Here is a 17,490-nt window from a genome sequence, read left to right on the forward strand (position 1 = left end):
ACAATTACTAATACTTTATTAAAATCTTGTTAACATTAGTTAAAACCAATAAAACTGGTGAAGGTTTAGAAGAAGTTTTGAAACACCTGGTTAGTGATGGCCAATTGAGCCTTCCTGAACTACTGAGGCTTTCCAGCCCATTGGTTTGCCAAAAGGTTAATTTACCCGAAGCCTCATGAAACAGTGTGTTCTCTAGTGACACCTGCTGTGCAAAGCAATGTATCGCACACAAATCTATTCATTCTGAGCAACCAAATTGTCATGGTGTGGGCTTTTTCTATTGCCTGTGTATTAAATAAAGTATTTTACTTTGCTTGTGTTAACCTATGTACACACAACTCACACATACACAACTTTGTGTTCAACTATTCAGTAGTTCCCTTTCAGTCGGTCACTACGACGTCACGTCGTGACCGACGAATTGGGAATTGGGAACTCGCTTAGAGAGACCAATCTGCTTCGTATACTACTAAAACGCCAATGAACTTGGCATTGAGATATTTGCATAATGCTGGCGCCGCCCCGCCAGGTGCCTTTATAAGCAGCAGGTGCAAATAGGGAAAATAGCTTTTTCGCTTCGAAAGCCGGCTTTATCTGCTACTGAGAAGCTACTTTACTCTGTTGGGATTTGATTGCTGAAGTTGGTTGAACTAGCAGTATCACAGCGGACGCTTCGCTTATTCCACGGCTCTACATCTGTTTATTGTTTTGAGTTTAGTGTGTGCGTTGCCTTCCTGTGCGCTCATCAACTAAGCATCTGAGTGAATTTCCCTAAAAGAGTGATACGAGAGAGCTTTGTGCCTTGTTAAAGGCAGCCACTCTCTCGTATATGCGGAGATCAGCGTCCTTTTCAGGATAGCTTTTCGCCGTGCGATCTTGGATGCGAGAAGTATAAGGGTTCCAGTGACGGTCACGAGCGCTGTCTTCGTGCTCAGGCATCGAGCACTCCGGGGCTGCGTTCGTGGAGAGTTTCTGTTCTCTCTGTGAGAGCATAACCCTCTTGGATTGCGGAGACGACTGTCGTTTCTACGGGAACGCTGTCCGCGCCTTTGCAGTGCTGACGCCGCCATGGTGCGGCTGTCAAGCGCTCGCAGGGCGCCCTTCGCGTCACTACGCTGAGTAGGACGGAGGATGCGTCCTCCACCTACCGGCCTTCTCATCCTCAGCCGGTTGAGGCTCCGGTGGAGACTGCAGAGTCGTGTTCTACGATGTCTGCCGAATCCATTGGACCTCCTTCTGGTCCCGTCACTTCTGCAGCATCAGAGGGGTGTCCATTTTTCCTCCGAGGCAGAGTCGTTCCGGAGATGGCGGCCGTGCCCGCGAGCGGCGGAGACGGTAGAGTTGGAAAGGTTAACCCCTCTCCGCCCGAACCGTCCCGCCCACATGATTGGTACTTCGGAGCTGCTCGGGCCTCTCGGTCCTCTCCTCCTGTGCCTTTCTTTCCCGACGGCACGAAGAGCTGACGTGATTTGCGGCCGTCCGGCCGTTCAGCTTCACCCCTCACCTCCCTCACCAACGGAGCCGCTAAGGGCGGGGACCCCTTCAGTGGAGCGGGATGCGTTCCTGGAGGGACCACCCAACCCTTCCCTCCCGTGTTTGTAGACAGTCGTCCGGTCACGGACGCTGCCCATCAGGCATGCCGGAGAGGCGGCTTCGGCCCTGCACGCAATAACGTTGCTGCAGGCTCACCAAGGATTTACGAGGGAGGCCGCGACCTTCAGTCGTGCGATGTCCACCACAGTGGTTCAAGATCGCCACCTTTGGCTGTGTCTGGCTGACATGACGGACGCAGGCGAGAACAATTTCTTTAATGCTCCTGTCTCACAGACCGGCCTCTTCGGCGAGGCCGTGGAGTCGTACAGCTCCGCTGCGCAGACTGAGGCGATCTCCTAGGTCATGCCCCGGCGAAGGAAAGCTGCCCTTGGTCCGCCACGCCGGCTCCTCAGTCTGCCTCTCGCCGCCGGCGTCCTGCGGCGACCACCTCCGTTCCCCTCCTCGGACCCCATCTCGGCAGCGCAGGGGAACCGGTCGTCAGCAGCTCGCCCCGCCCGCTTAGCCGCTTCCCGTGAAATTCGGGAGTTTAAGTGGCCAGTGAAGGGCGACCCGGATTGGCAGAGGATCACTCTTCAGGAGATGGAGCTCCTTCCCCCGATAGAGGGTCGGGTGGAAAATCCTTGGTTTACATATGTTCCACCGGCTGTTTCGCCGGTACCCACTTAACCACACATAAGAGTGCATTCCTCTTCCCTCTCTAGGTCTCCGGAGGATCGAGAGAGCCGTGAGCGGGTACACACCAGCTCCCCTACCTCTCCTCTATCGCCAGCGGGTGACCTGAGGAGTCCGAGCTCTCCGCTGAGGAGACCGGACCACCAGCACCCTCATCGGAGTCTGCGCTCTCCGTAGAGGAGACCAGATGACCGTTACCCTCAGCGGGCTCAGGTCAGTGTCACACACACATACTGTAGATGTTTATGCTGTCACAGCAGACGCACCGGCAGTCCCACCTGTCTCGCTTCGCTGCCCCACCGCGGGTACTTCGGTAGGGTCGTTATTTCTCCTCGTACGGTGCCTGGGTGCTTGGCTTCAGTTCCCAGCCCGTTTCGTTGGGTTTTACGCACGATCCGCCTCGGTTACGAATCCGGCACACCCCCAAAATTCGGGCTTTCGTTTCACTGTAGTGAAAGCGTCCGATGCACATGTACTGCGTGCAAAAATCGATATCCTGTTGGCGAAGGATGTTCGAGCCGGTCCCTCTTACCGAGATGATGATGATGATAGGGTTTTTCCAGCCTTTATCTCATAGTACCCAAAATACGCGGCGGGTTACGATCGATTTGATTTACGCACCGGCTCTACGAAGGTGTTCTTTTTGGATGATAACGCCGAGGCTCGTATTTCAATATTCAGATCGGTTTGCAGCCTTAGACCTGTAAGACATGTACTTATGTGTCCATCTCCCCTCGCTTTAGACCGTTTTTTCGCTCTGCGTCGTGGGGTGGGCATATTAATACTAAGTACACCATTCGAGCTGTCTCTCTCTCTCTCCGTGTCTCCATGTGTAGTCACGGCATTAAGATGTCAGAGAGAGAGCGTTGTTCGCATTCTGCTTTTTCTACGTCGACTTATAATAGCCCGTTCTTGGCAGACGTGCGCGAACACAGAGAGTTAATGCTTCGGCATCTCGCTCGTTTAAGTCTTCAGGTCGTCTGGGAAAGAGCAACTTTGCCCCGTGCAGAGGATCCTTTTTCTCAGTATGGAAATAAGACTCGATCGACTAATTGGCGTGTTTAACAAGAGCGCGCAACCAGTCAGTTCTGACTTGCCTCGGTTTAATTCGAGGGAAGTACGCGGTCCCTCTGAAACAATTTCAGAAGCTCCTGGACATATGACAGCATGCTGCGGCTGTGACGCCGCCCGAGCTGCTTCATATGAGACCGCTTCAGCATTGGCTTACGATCGAGTCTCGAGGAGAGCGTGGCACACCGACATACACCGTGTAAACATTGCACCTGCGTGTCATTTAAATTTTTCCCTGTGGTAGACCCGGCATTTCCGATAGAAGATATGCCCCTGAGGGGTCTCCTGGCATTCTGTATATTGCAATGCCCTCAGCACGGGATGATCCGCCACGTATGACGGGCTTGCAGTCTCAGGGGTGTGCATAGCACCCCAACTGCCGCGAGCGGTGCGCTGTATATCTGGGACTTGTACGCTCCGCTATGGAGATGCGAGGGAAGGATGTATTAGCCGACACCAATAACATTGCGACTGTTGCGTTATTTACCGTTAAGGCGGTTTTGCGCTCTCGTCACCTGTCGCATCTCGCTCGTCATCTCCTCCTTTGGAGTCAGAAGCATCTGAGGTCCCTTCGTGCCATTTACATCCCGGGTTCGCTCAATACAGCGGACGCGCTTCCCGAGCTGCGCCCCCGGCGAATGGCGACTCCACCTCCAGACGGTCCAGCTAATTTGGAAGAAGTTCGGTTGTGCGTAGATAGATCTGTTTGCGTCGCCGGACGATACCCACTGTCGCCTATTTTATTCACTAACCGAGGGCAGCCTCGGCGTGGATGCGTTGGCACACAGCTGGCCGCGGGGGGTGCGTAAATACGCATTCCTTCCAGTGAGCTTTATTGCGCAGACACTGTGCAAAGTCAGGCAGGACGAGGAGAGCCTTTTATTAGTCGCCCCGTACTGGATTGGGTTTCAGAGTTAATGCTCCTCGCGACAGCCCCTCCCTGACGATTTCCCCTGAGGAAAGACTTTCTTTCTCAAGGAAGGGGCACATTATGGCACCCGCGCCCCGACCTGTGGGATTTCCATGTATGGTCGTTGAGCGCGCGCAAGGTTTAGGTGATTTATCGCAAACGGTATCTAACACCATCGACGCGGTTCGAGCACCGTCCACAAGACGGGCTTACGCGCTTAAAGAAACCTTTCTCGTCACCCGGTGCTCTTCGCAACGCGAGGACCCCAGAGAATGCCCATTAACATTGTGCTTTTATATCTTTAACATAGGTTAGATGGTAGGCTGTCCCTCCGCCATTAAAGTTGATATCGCCGCTATTTCTGCTCATCACTCTCTTATCAACGGCAGATCAGTTGGCCAGCATGATTTAATTATTACATTTAAGAGGCGCTCGCAGGCTAAACCCCTCGCGCCCTCCCTCTTTCCTCCTGAGACCTGTCCATGGTGCTGAAGCCTTCAGGTCTCCCTTTTTGAGCCTTTGCAGTCTACGAGTCTGAGGTTTTTATCAATGAAAACTCTGACCCTGATAGCATTGGCCTCCATGAAGAAGAGTAGGGGATTTACATGCATTCTCTGTTGACGATTCGTGCTTTTAGCTTGGTCCTGCTGTCTCACTGAGACCCAGACCAGGCTACGTGCCCAAAGTTCCCACCACTCCCTTCAGAGATAAGGTGGTGAGCTTGCAAGCGCTGCCCCCCGGAGGACGCAGACCCAACCATGGCTTTGTTGTGCCCCGTACGCGCACTGCGACTCTACGTGGTTCGCACGCAAAGCCTCAGGACCTCAGACCAGCTCTTTGTTTGTTATGGTGGCCAGCAGAAAGGGAAAGCTGTCACTAAGCAGAGGATGTCTCATTGGATAATTGATACTATCGCCCTGGCTTATAATCTTCAGGGTATTCCTTGCCCCTTTAATTTGAGAGCGCACTCCACACGGAGCGTTGCCTCATCTTGGGCTCTAGCTCGTGGTTCCTCGCTAACAGACATCTGTAGAGCTGCTGGTTGGGCGACACCTAATACGTTCATTAGATTTTACAGTGTTCGTATTGAGCCTGTATCCTCTCGTGTTCTTTCCTCACCAGGGGGAGCACGGAGAACAGTCTCACAGGTCGGCTTGCAGCCTCCATCTGATGCTTCATAACTGTGTCAGTATGGAAGGCCTTCAGAACAAAAATGCGTAATGGTTTGAATTGTTCTTCCTCCGCTGCCTTGGCAGCCTTTGTTGCGGAGCATTGGCTGTCAGCCTTCACTAGCTGCATCCTCGCGAACCTACGTGTTGGCTCGGGCTCCACATTGTGTCCCACCGGGTTCCTTTGTGAGTATTTTTCCGTGGGGTTAATCCTACTAGCCCACGTTTCCCTTAGCAGAGCACTGCTTTGCTTACACAGCCACGGCTGTCATTTTTACCTCAACTACGGTTGACTTTCGCCCACCATTAACCCTTAAGACGGGTGGTGGCTTCCGCAGCGTTCCTATCCCGCTCAGGTAGGGCGCTTCCCAGTTGCTGGCACTTCTGTGGGGTTAAAGGAACATCTAGTGCCCGGCCTTCTGCCTTAAAACCTAATTCTCCTCCTCCTTAAGTGGAACCGGAGGGCTTTACGCAGACACTGGAAGAGGTCAGCCCCTAGTGGCGTTTTGATAGGGATTCCCAATTCGTCGGTCACGACGTGACGTCGTAGTGACCGACTGAAAGGGAACGTCTCGGTTACGGATGTAACCCTCGTTCCCTGAAGGAGGGAACGGAGACGTCACGTCCCGTCGCCACAGGTGCTGCCACCTGCTGTTAAGGCCGGTCACACTTCCGGCTTTCTCAGCGAAAAGAAGCTATTTTCCCTATTTGCACCTGCTGCTTATAAAGGCACCTGGCGGGGCGGCGCCAGCATTATGCAAATATCTCAATGCCAAGTTCATTGGCGTTTTAGTAGTATACGAAGCAGATTGGTCTCTCTAAGCGAGTTCCCAATTCCCAATTCGTCGGTCACGACGTGACGTCTCCGTTCCCTCCTTCAGGGAACGAGGGTTACATCCGTAACCGAGACGTTCTTTGGGTTAGTGATAACAGTGAATGCCCCAAATGAGTGTAAAGAAATTACTGTGAGTGCAGTGCTGACTGGGAATGCAATAGTGCAGTGCTTGTGGGACTGGGAGCAGGGGCGGCTCTACCGGGGTGGCAGTTGCCACCCTAAAAAAAGCATTGCCACCCCAGCGCTGGTATCCCAATATATATACCCGAGTAGGCTATTTTAGCCAGAAAGGCAATGTTTGGGAGTGGGAGACACATATCTGATGATGATTGGTGTGTGTGTCTTAGAGGGGGTGGGACAACCACATAGCTGATGATGATTGGCTTAATTTCCATAATTAGCCAACCAGAGGTAGCAGAGTTCATACCCGCTCATAGACAAGCACGCAGTCAGTCCGAGCAGAAAGTCTCAACAGTGTTAAAAAGTCAGCGCAGTCTTGCCAACTTGGTGATTTTGTCGCTAGATTAAAGAGCACCAATTATGCTAATAAATTGGCACGTTAGCACGTTATTGCAATATCCCATAGTACATACATGTTATTAAAACTTGAACTAATGCATTGTGAGTCTTATAAATTGCTTACATACCTCACCGATTTCCCACTGTCTGGAAAACGCTCGGTTTAGTTCCTGTCTCCGCCTCCCAAAATGTCTAGTGTAATCGGATTGGTCAGATGACTACTCAACTGTTATTGGTCAGCTGGGTTCGGCATGTGTTTGAAAGGTTACGCCCCTGACTACGCGTGGGAGAGTCACCGCCTCAGAGGCAACGTAAACAAGCGTTATATTTCTCTATAAACGATGGTGGCTGTACTGCCTTACCACTTCGAGCTCGATCCAGAGAGTTCAGAAGGCCGTTACGATATAAACGATCTCCGTCAATGAATGCGATTGGATTTAACTTTTTTAGGTGTCCTTAGCTCTGCCAGAATGCTAAACGACGAAAATCCAAAAGGTAATTATAACGTACTACATAACTATATGGAAACACCAAATGTAGCACATAGAAAGTATTTGTTGAAATGATTATAAAACTATTTCACTTGTTAACATTATTTTACTTTAGTAAAATTTATTATAAAAGACTGCTTACATACTATATTACTGTGCAAACTATATGGAAACACGAAATGTAGCACATAGAAAGTGTTTGTTGAAATGATTATTAAACGATTTCACTTGGTAATTTCTACATTATTTTACTATAGTAAACTTTATTATAAAAGACTGCTTACATGCTATTTTACTGTGCAAACTATATGGAAACACCAAATGTAGCACAAAAAAATTATTAATTGCAATGAATGTTAGTTCTACATTATTTTACTATGGTAAACTTTATTATGAAAGACTGCTTACTTAAAAGTGCTATGTTTTTACTTATTAGGTTTTAAGGAGAATGCAACAGGTTCCAGGGCTTCTTACCTGCGTGATTCATCATCCAGGTTTTGCACAAATTGTCTAAATCCCTACACACAGAACATTTATTGTACCGACTATAAGCCTTTGAGGCGCAGGACTAGAGTAAGTTTTATTACATTTTTAAACCAATAACACTAAAGTATTATTATAGTAACAAAGTACCCAAAAGAACAAAAGATGTAACTTTAAAGAAAATATAGTAGTCAGTCAAAAGTTTATTTATTACAAATATATATTTAAATGTTAAACAATATACAAATAAACATACTTTAGTAACCATATTGTGCTCTTCTTTCAAAAATTGTTCAATTCACTTCTTACAGCCATCTATTCAGATAAATGGCATATCAAAGCTTTGTCAGCTGGTGCTATCTAAGACGACACTTTAGGGTTATCATCCTGTCGTGTGTTGTTCTCCAGATATGCTTGGAGCTTCCTGATCGGAATGTTGGCTTCCGACGACCCCTGCACTGAAGATGGCATGCAATCACGTCCTCCTTTGAAGGTCTCTCAAACTGTGATGCCAGGTCCATTGGAATCGGGGTTTCCTTCAGCTTATCTTCAAATACCTCATCAAACACAAGCCTGATCACATCCTCCACATAACTGTAGAAATATTGCAGTCAATAAATCTTTTGTTTTGATCATTTATTTCCCTGCTTCATACATTAAGTTTTAAATATGAATGTATTTGAAATAAAACATTACTGCTTACGGTATGTCACTTGTGTGTTTTGGGAACATAGCCTTGTACTTTCCCTCTCCTGCTTTTGTTACGGCTTGGTGACATTGTAATGGATGGCTGCAAGGTACAACCTTTAATAATATAAACAAGCAATACATTTATTGTAAAAGTAAATACTACTTTATTTAACACAGTTACTAAAATACTTAAATACCTGCACAGCATTCCAATAAATGGGAAAGTCAATTTTTTTGCTGCAAATCTGAAATCTCAGGGTACGGACGGCAAAGGCATTCACTGATGATGGTGATGGAAACATTGTGAAACGATGCTACTGCCTGGGTTCCTATGATTATGCAGAGAAAAAAAACTTTGTCATCATCAGTTATACATTTAAGACTGGTAGTGGTATCACTAGTTAAATACATCATATGTGTTACACAACTTTGCTCCTCATATGCCAGTCTGACTCCTTGTCAGGGTTCCCGCGGGGTCTTAAAAAGTCTAAAAAAGTCTGAAATTTAGAAAGTTAAATTTAAGGCCATAAAAAGTCTTAAAAATGGCCAGATTTTCATCCTAGGTCTTAAATTTAATTAACCCAAGTCTTAAATTTCTTACCTCCATTTATTCCCGAAAAGAATTGTCTGAAAAAAAATAAAATAGTAAATTAAAATGCTGTAGAACTAATCAGTGACGGAGGAAGAAAGTATTTGATGGGTGGGCCTCTAAAAAGAAATGTTCTGCACTTCGCGTGTCACTGAATGTCACTTCAATCCAGTTTTTAATCATTATTTTTTAAAGAGGATACGAATGTAGGCTATTATAATCCACGCAATTCATGCCATAAGCTATATTTCAGGTGTTGTGATCTGACTGTATACTGTAGGTTTGGCGAGAAACAAACCTTAAATGCAGTTTTTTATAAGCAAAAATATTTTCTGTGTTAATTTAACCAACTAGCCCGTGGCTTACCTGCGAAAAAATCAACACTGCTTTATTGAAAATCAACTTAAACAGTCAGCTGTCGAGTCCCGAGCCACCAACAAGAAGTCAACTTTAGTGTTACACAGTTTTCACACATGCAGCCTACAAATGCAACCTCTGGAGCTACAGCCTTCGGATTTAGAAACGGCCTTGTTAGCAACACAAAACAAACCACGAACAGCCTTTAAATGGTAAATTTCCTTTTCATTTAATTATTTTTTAATTAGAGAGGCGAATAAATGCGATGGCGGTATAGCGCATATTTATGCATATAACGTATGGGTGGAGAAAGTTTATAACAGGTTAACAAGGCACATAGCAGCAGCTGACCATACTGATCTTCCCATATTAGTGGATTTTATTTGTAAAAAAAAGATAAAATAAAAATATGTTTTGAGAATTTCTGAGATCATTGTGTCGCATTGGTCTTAAATTTCACTCATAATGGTCTTAAAAAGGTCTTAAAAAGTCTTAAATTTGACTTGGTGAAACCTGCAGCAACCCTGCTTGTACTGTGTGTAATGATGTTGCATGTTTGCATACAGTGTTAGTTAGAAGGATGTGTCCAGCTGCGAATCTAGGATATAGACAAATAAAACAAACATGTATTCAGTCAAAAAGACATATTATAACAATAGTGTTAGGGTGGGGGAAAACAGGCAAATGGATCCCAGTGCGGATAACAAAAATGTTTATTTAACAGAAAATGAATGTAAACAGACAATGGCACGTCTGGGCGCAAAGGCCACTCCGAGGCAGACGGCTAGGGCGAGGAGCACACACAGACACTGGGGAGACAAGCCACACACGTTCGGGCTCCGGCCAGACAAACGAACGGTGGGAGAGAGTATAGTACAACAGTTAATTAATTCCACAACACCACAAAATGTTCCACTGCTTACTGACGGGGTAAATGATCCTCTGAGGGGAAACAGGGTGAGATGAACCAATGCCGCGGTGAATACACCAGCCAAGCTGGACCGCGGCTGCAGGCCCTGAATGGGTACGCTGGACAGCGCCCAACCAACTGGCAGTCGGAGCTGAGGAGGAGAGCAGAGCAGTGGACAACTTGGAAGATAGCACTGCAGTCCTTAAACAGGAAGATGGAGAAAGCAGTCTCTATAACAGTCAGCGATCACAGAAACAGTATCTAGAGAATGATTCCTGGGCAGCAGTGAGTACAGAATAAGGGAAACAATAAATGAACAAACTAGACGTATCAAAAGCACACAACAAGACTAAACTAGAAACTAGCAAAGCTAGTAACGGGCGAGTACATACACAGTAGGGATGGCTGACGCGAAACAGTCGTTCCGAAGCTTTGCGAGATCCCGAAGCGCAGATGTGTCTCAACACTGATCCGAAGCGTGATTCAAAACACCCATGTCACGTGACTATGACCAAACGAAGCCTCGAAGTGTTTCATTAAATGTTTCATCAGGTGTGGTCTGCCGAATCAGCGTTTGATTGGCACGGTCGGGAACAGACAACACAATCGCACATCTGTATAAAAGTGAAATAAACGCATATTGACCTTGTGGGTTTTTGTGAGAGGAGTTTTTCAAAGGCTGGAGAAATTATCTGTAAAAAAGAAGTAGGCTAAGTCCTTCCACACACAGCAGATATTTATATGTGACATGGTGGCTTGATATATTTTATTAATTTCTTATTGTTTATGTGGTATTTATCTCTATTCAATTTATTTATTAAATAGACCAGCTTATAGTTATTGACAATGATGAGCCTAAAAGCTCATGTAGTTGTCAAACAGATGTTAAAACAACAACAAAAAATATGTAACTTAATTGTGACGACGGTAATAACAATGCGTTTCCCGGGGTTCGATCCAAAGGGCTTTTGCATGAGAGTCTAGGACACTATCCACTCTCCCACCTGATCACTTATATCTATTACACAACATGTGGGATACAATTTGTCAGTGCTCGTCTAAAACCTTGTCAAGGCTGCTCTATGGCAATACGTGCAAATGACCACTAGGTGTCACTGTGGAGGCGGTTTCGATCCATGTTTCGAAGCCTCGACACAATTGATTCAACTGTTTCAGTGTTTCACGAAGCCTCGCTCTGCCCATCACTAATACACAGTACTGACATTGACAAACTGATATTGACAAACGAACTTGCAAAGACACACTAGACACACAGGGATTAAAGGCGCTCTAAGCGAATAATGTGCGACGTCACTTCCTGTTGATGTTTGAACTGTTTTCAAACAGACAGAGCGTAGCTAACTCCTCCCCTCCCCCTCCCTTCCGTGCTTTCATGAACGCGCCCAACCCCCACCCCCAAATCCTTCTTGCCGTTTATTGGCTGGAATACTTTGTTTTGTTTTGTGCTGGCTAGGTTTGCCCATTTGTTGATATTGCCGTTTGTGAAGCCTGGGCTATCTACAGAGATCGCGTTTTTTTACAGTTTGATCAGCGGACAGGCAGCAAGCAGATAGTGAGGAGATGTTTCCGGTATGTAACAAAAAATGTTTTATGGTCTAAAACGCTTCAATTCGCTTAGAGCACCTTTAAATACACAGATCAGACGAGAGGATAACAAGCAACAGGTGAGGAAGACGAGAGGAGGCAATCACACTGAACAGGAACACCTGTGAGGGAAGCACACGTGAACCTGTAAAACACATACAAACACCAGACAACCACAGTACCAACAAGACAAAACCAGAAATATATTTATATATATATAAACATATATAAATATATATAAATATATATATGCATGAACAGAACACTCGACTAAACAAGACATAAAAACAAAGACTGGAAAATGCAAGGGAGCGGGGAAAAAATAACACACAATGACAAGAGAATACAAGGGAGCGGGGAAGAAGTCACAAGACACGGGAAAAACGTGGTCTAATATGACAATACCAAAACCACGTTCTCCCACACAAAACATTGTACTGTTAGAACCCTGCCATACAAAACTAGATATAATTACCAACAAGATTATGGCAGAGTCCTAACAAATAGAGTACAACGATTATAAATCGTTAGACTATTCATTAAAACGTTAATGTATTACATATTACATGGCCCAACATTAGCAACACACATTACGAGTTTACTTCGTTTCAAAATCTAAGAAAGCTTCAAGTAAAAACAACAGTAAAATACATATAACGTTAAACAAATCATCTGTACTTAGAGTTTCTTGAGTTTGATCATGAGAACAAACTTTACCGGTAACAGTTTAGCTGGAACAGCTTAGCAAGTTTGTAAACACATCTAAATAAACATCGATAAAAACGATAGTCTGCATAATTCAACATACACATGTGTAAATATGGTACGTTGTTTATGAAATACATTATTACAACACAAAACAATTAGCTTGCAAGCTTAGCTCTAGCTCTACACATAGATATATATCTGAGCTCTACAAGCACATAATGTTAAGCTCTGGTTACCGGTAACGTAACTTACAGTAAAGGCAAATAATAAACATGAATACTTACAGCCTGTGATCCAGAAGTGCACGGTAATCCAACTTTCAGGAGGAAACGTCGCGCAAATCCAGCTTCGGTTCATAAGAAGCAGTTATTGTGAAAACTCCGTGAACAACTTCTGACTGGATTTTTCCGGAACCGTATTAAACATGATGTCCTCTGTGTAAGTCCATAAAGTGCTATTTTGCCCTTGCATCTAAAGAGACAGCGTCTACTCGAGAGATTTAATCGCTTAAACAATGAAACAAGAGTTTGCAAACAGAGTCAAAGCAGGGACTCCCAACCTCCGCCATTTTAGCTCTCTTCTGACTCGGCGCTCCCCACCCTCGTCTTTGAGGGCGTACCCAAGCAAAGCAGAGAGGGCTGAACTATGATAATGTTGGTCTTATCTACGTCACTAATCCCAGGAAGTAAACTGTTGCCTACAATCCGAGTGTTTTTTGTAGTCCTCGAACGTTAGAGACGATAACTCGCGTCATCGTTTTCTTTGAGGTATGTGCTTTTTGAATATCGTTAGCATGTACTAATACACACTTTCACACAAAAGGATGTTTAAAAACATGTATATCATAATAGGTGCTCTTTAAGAAACTTTTTAGACCCCTTTAGCGACTTTATTAAAAAAGCGACTAGGACAAATCTAGCGATCTTTTCTGGCATGGTTGGAGACTTTCGAAAACTGCCATGAAAGCATGCATCGCCTCATCCAAGGCACTCACATGCAGCCCGATTCTCGCGCTGCAGTCCATCCATGATCCGAGTCGCAATACTTACAGAAACTGTTATTGCAGGTTCTGTAATTGATGCAATTACATCAGATGTAATTACAGAAACTGCATTAGTTTATATGTGTCCAGACAGTATATTGCATTGACAACAGATGTGTTTTGCACTGCAGTTTCTTTTGAAGCCTCTCTACATTTTTGTTTTGTTGGGATTAGGGGTCTTTTGCTGCAGAAATTTAATAAAAAGACCCATCTCAGAGTGCTTTATAGAAATTACGGTTAATGATAAAACGAAGATGGAGATAGAATTGCTGCAATTGACTTTGTTTGCAAAAGGATATTACTGCAAGATAACAAAAAAATGCAATATAACTGCCATATATTATTTGAAAACACAACAAATACAAACGGAAAAAGAACAATAAGAAGAATAAAATCTAATCTGCCCAGTCTTCTGCATTTGGCAACATGTTCTTATGCATATCACACCTGATATCTTCTCTGGCAAGGCATCGTGGAAAGAATCTTTTGGCATACCTTATCCACCCCTGCCAATGTTCAGCTGTGTTGTCTTGGCACACAGCATCCATTGCATCCAGGAGGGACATTTGGTCATGTGGATGATGGTCAAAAACTTTCCATCTCCAGGATGAGAAAAACTTCTTAATGAGGTTGAGGAAAGGAGAGAAGGAGCAAGAAAAAGGGACATCATCCTAGGATGGGCATCAAACCATGCTGTGACTGCACGGGAATAGTGGAATGACACATTGTCCCATGTTATCATGTATATTGGCAAGTGGTCTCTCACCTGTCCCCTTTCTACCTCTGGTACAAGTTTTTAGTGAAGGTCTTCTAAAAACAGGAGAAGGCGGTCGGTATTATAGGGGTGCACCATTGCTGGAGATTGTGGCGCACATGATGATGTTGGCTCCTCTCTGGCCCGGCACAGTAACTGTGGCCCTTTTGCCAATTATGTTTCTTCTGCGCAGACACCTTTTTGCTAAGTTAAAGCCAGCCTTGTCAGCATAGATAATTAAATGTGGGATTTAATTGGTCTCCAACTCCATGACCCTCTGAAAGTAATCAGACAGTGTAAGTAAACGCTTTGCTGTATATCTACTGTATGTCCTAAAGTACTCCATGTTTATAGAGTAGTTTACTGCAAAACACACAATGTACAGTAAAGTAATGACTGTATTGCATAAACTTAACTCGACATATTTGTGAAGGAGTTCTTTGTGCTCACCATTCCTTTTCAAAAGAAACTTTCTATACAGTTTTCAGTTGCTAACAAGCATTGTTCAATACTGAAACCATGTTTTTAAAACTCTTCACAAAGTCTGCATTACCAGCATTAATGTTGATCAAACAGTTACTCTCACCTCCAAAACTCACTCAGACTAACATAACACTGCAACAATTCTCATTCAGAAACACTCATTTCATTCACAACACACTAAAAATGCATTACATACATGATCTACTTTTATACTTTTATTTTTTTAAATTCGAATGATTCTCTGCATAAATCAGTTCTTTGTATAGAATACTGTAGCACCTTTTCACCTTATTGAAATCATTTGTAACGAAAAGGTGAAAAAAGAGGAAAACATTTTCTTTGATCCATATTTGCCAACAAATTCAGTTCCAATCTATCCCATTTTACTAAATCTACTATAACTAAGACAGAACACCTGGGGGGAATTTCAGCTATGATTTAGTAAAATGATTTATTATTTTTATTTTCGGCTATAAAATTGAAAAAACTGTAATTGTTTCATTTGAACTCTTTGCGTTTAGCTAGAGTCTGAGAAATGGATGTTGTGCTGATTACTGCAATGTTCCTAAAGACACTGTTGTTCTCTATAACTCTAGACTGGATGTCCTTCAGTTTTATTTCATTGTCAGTAATCACCATGTTGCCAATAGCGAACTCCTGTTCGTCATTCAGGAGCTTTCCTTTGCCCCCTCAGGGAGTTAGGTCAAGGTCACTTTATTTATATAGCACCTGTAAAACAGCATTTCTGCTGACCAAAGTGCTTCACCATACAAAATAAAATACAAAGGAACAGTCATACAAAAATGTGTTATCATGTACAGCAACATCATAGCCATAGAATCACAAAAAAACTCTTCTCCAGGCCTTCAGAGGTACACGGGAGCTACGGACCGGCTCATAACCCAACGTCCTCCCCTACCGCCAGCGGGTGTCACAGCTGCCTGGGACCCATACTATGGAGTCTCTCCAGCTCTGCCACCCATCAGCGGAGCCAGGTGAGTATTGCATTATACAACACTTTTGTCAATGTGGCCAAAGAGCATTCATTCGCGTTCACCTCTGCTCCGCTCGCCGCAGGTACACCGATTGTGTCATTAATCCCTCTCGTCCGGTGTCTGGAGGCTTGGAAACAGTTTTCCAGCCTGTCACAATGGCTTTTACGTACGATCCTCTCGGCTACGTAATTCAGTTTACCCGGCTCACCCCAAATTTGTACGCTTCACTACGGTAAAAGCCCCAACATGCATGTACTACGTGCAGGAATTGCTGTCCTACTGGCGAAGGACGCGATCGAGCCGGTCCCTTCAACCGAGATGAGGTCAGGGTTTTACAGCCCTTATTTCATTGTACCCAAGAAAGCGGCGGGTTGCGGCCGATCCTGGACCTGCGTGTACTGAGTCAAGCACTTTAGAATGCTGTTTTTAAATGCATTTATCTATGTATCCGCCCACAGGATTGGTTTGCAGCCATCGGCCTGAAGGACGCATACTTTCATGTCTCCATACTTCCCCAACACAGAACGTTTCTTCATGGTGTTCAAGGGGCGGGCTCCTTTCTCTCTCCGTGTCTTCACACAAGTCACGGAGGGGGCTTTAAGACCCCTGAGAGAGAGAGTGGTGTTCGCACCCTAGAATATCTCGACGACTGGCTCATAATAACACAGTTTTGTCAGGTGCTTTGTACTCACATAAATTGTGTGCTCAAAAACCTTGCCCGTCTCGGTCTTCAGGTCAACTGGGAGAAGAGCAAACTGCCCTGTGCAGAGGATCTCTTTTCTCGGTAAAGAACTGGACTTGGTCGGTCTAACAGCACATCTAACGGATGCGCGTGTCCAGTCGATTCTGACTTGCTTGGATACGTTCAAAGACAAGACAGTGGTCCCACTGCAACAATTTCAGAGGCTCCTGGGGCATATGGTTGCAGCAGCGGCTGTGACACCGCTTGGTCTGCTCCATATGAGACTGCTTCAGCATTGGCTTTACGACCTAGTCCCGAGGAGAGTGTGGCTCAGCAGGTTACTTCGGGTAACAATTACACCGACATGCCGCCTCACTTTCACTCTGTGGTCAGACTCAGCATTTCTCAGGGCAGGTGTACCACTGAGATAGGTCTCCAGGCATGCCATTGTGTGCACAGATGCCTCTACCACAGGGTGGGGGGCCACGTACGGTGGGCTTGCAGCCTCGGGACCCCAGCTGCATCAAGTTGTGGGCTGTATATCTTGCTCTCGTCCATCTCAGCAGCAAGTTGCGAGTCAAAGATGTATTAGTTCGCACCGACAACATTGCGACTGTTTCGTATATCAATCGCCAAGGCGGTTTGCGCTTTCATCACCTGTCACATCTCACCCGTCTTCTCCTTCTTTGGAGTCAGAAGAATCTGAGGTCTCTTCGTGCCTTTTACGAGCAGCGGGCCCCGGTGGGTGGCGACTCCACCCCCAGCCGGTTCAGCTGATTTGGAAACGTTTCAGCATAGCACAGATAGATCTGTTTGCATCTCCAGAGACAACCCATTATCGCCTGTTTTATTCACTAACCGAGGGAACACTCGGTGTGGATGCACTGGCACACAGCTGGCCGCGGGGTCTGCGCAAATACGCCTTTCACCTAGTGAGCCTCATTGCACAGATCTTGTGCAAAGTCAGGGAG

General features: G+C 45.3%; 1 long non-coding RNA gene across 1 annotated transcript; it reads right to left on the reverse strand.

Annotated features, from left to right (window-relative positions):
* Positions 1 to 8,164: 8,164 nt before the first annotated feature.
* Positions 8,165 to 8,698, reverse strand: LOC135767256 (uncharacterized). Its single transcript, XR_010541981.2, has 3 exons — positions 8,592 to 8,698; positions 8,408 to 8,508; positions 8,165 to 8,298 (listed from the first exon to the last, which is right to left on the reverse strand). It is a non-coding gene; the product is annotated as an uncharacterized lncRNA (long non-coding RNA).
* Between the last annotated feature and the right edge of the window lie 8,792 nt (positions 8,699 to 17,490).

Source organism: Paramisgurnus dabryanus, chromosome 6, assembly GCF_030506205.2.
Source record: "Paramisgurnus dabryanus chromosome 6, PD_genome_1.1, whole genome shotgun sequence".
Lineage (NCBI taxonomy): Eukaryota > Metazoa > Chordata > Actinopteri > Cypriniformes > Cobitidae > Paramisgurnus > Paramisgurnus dabryanus.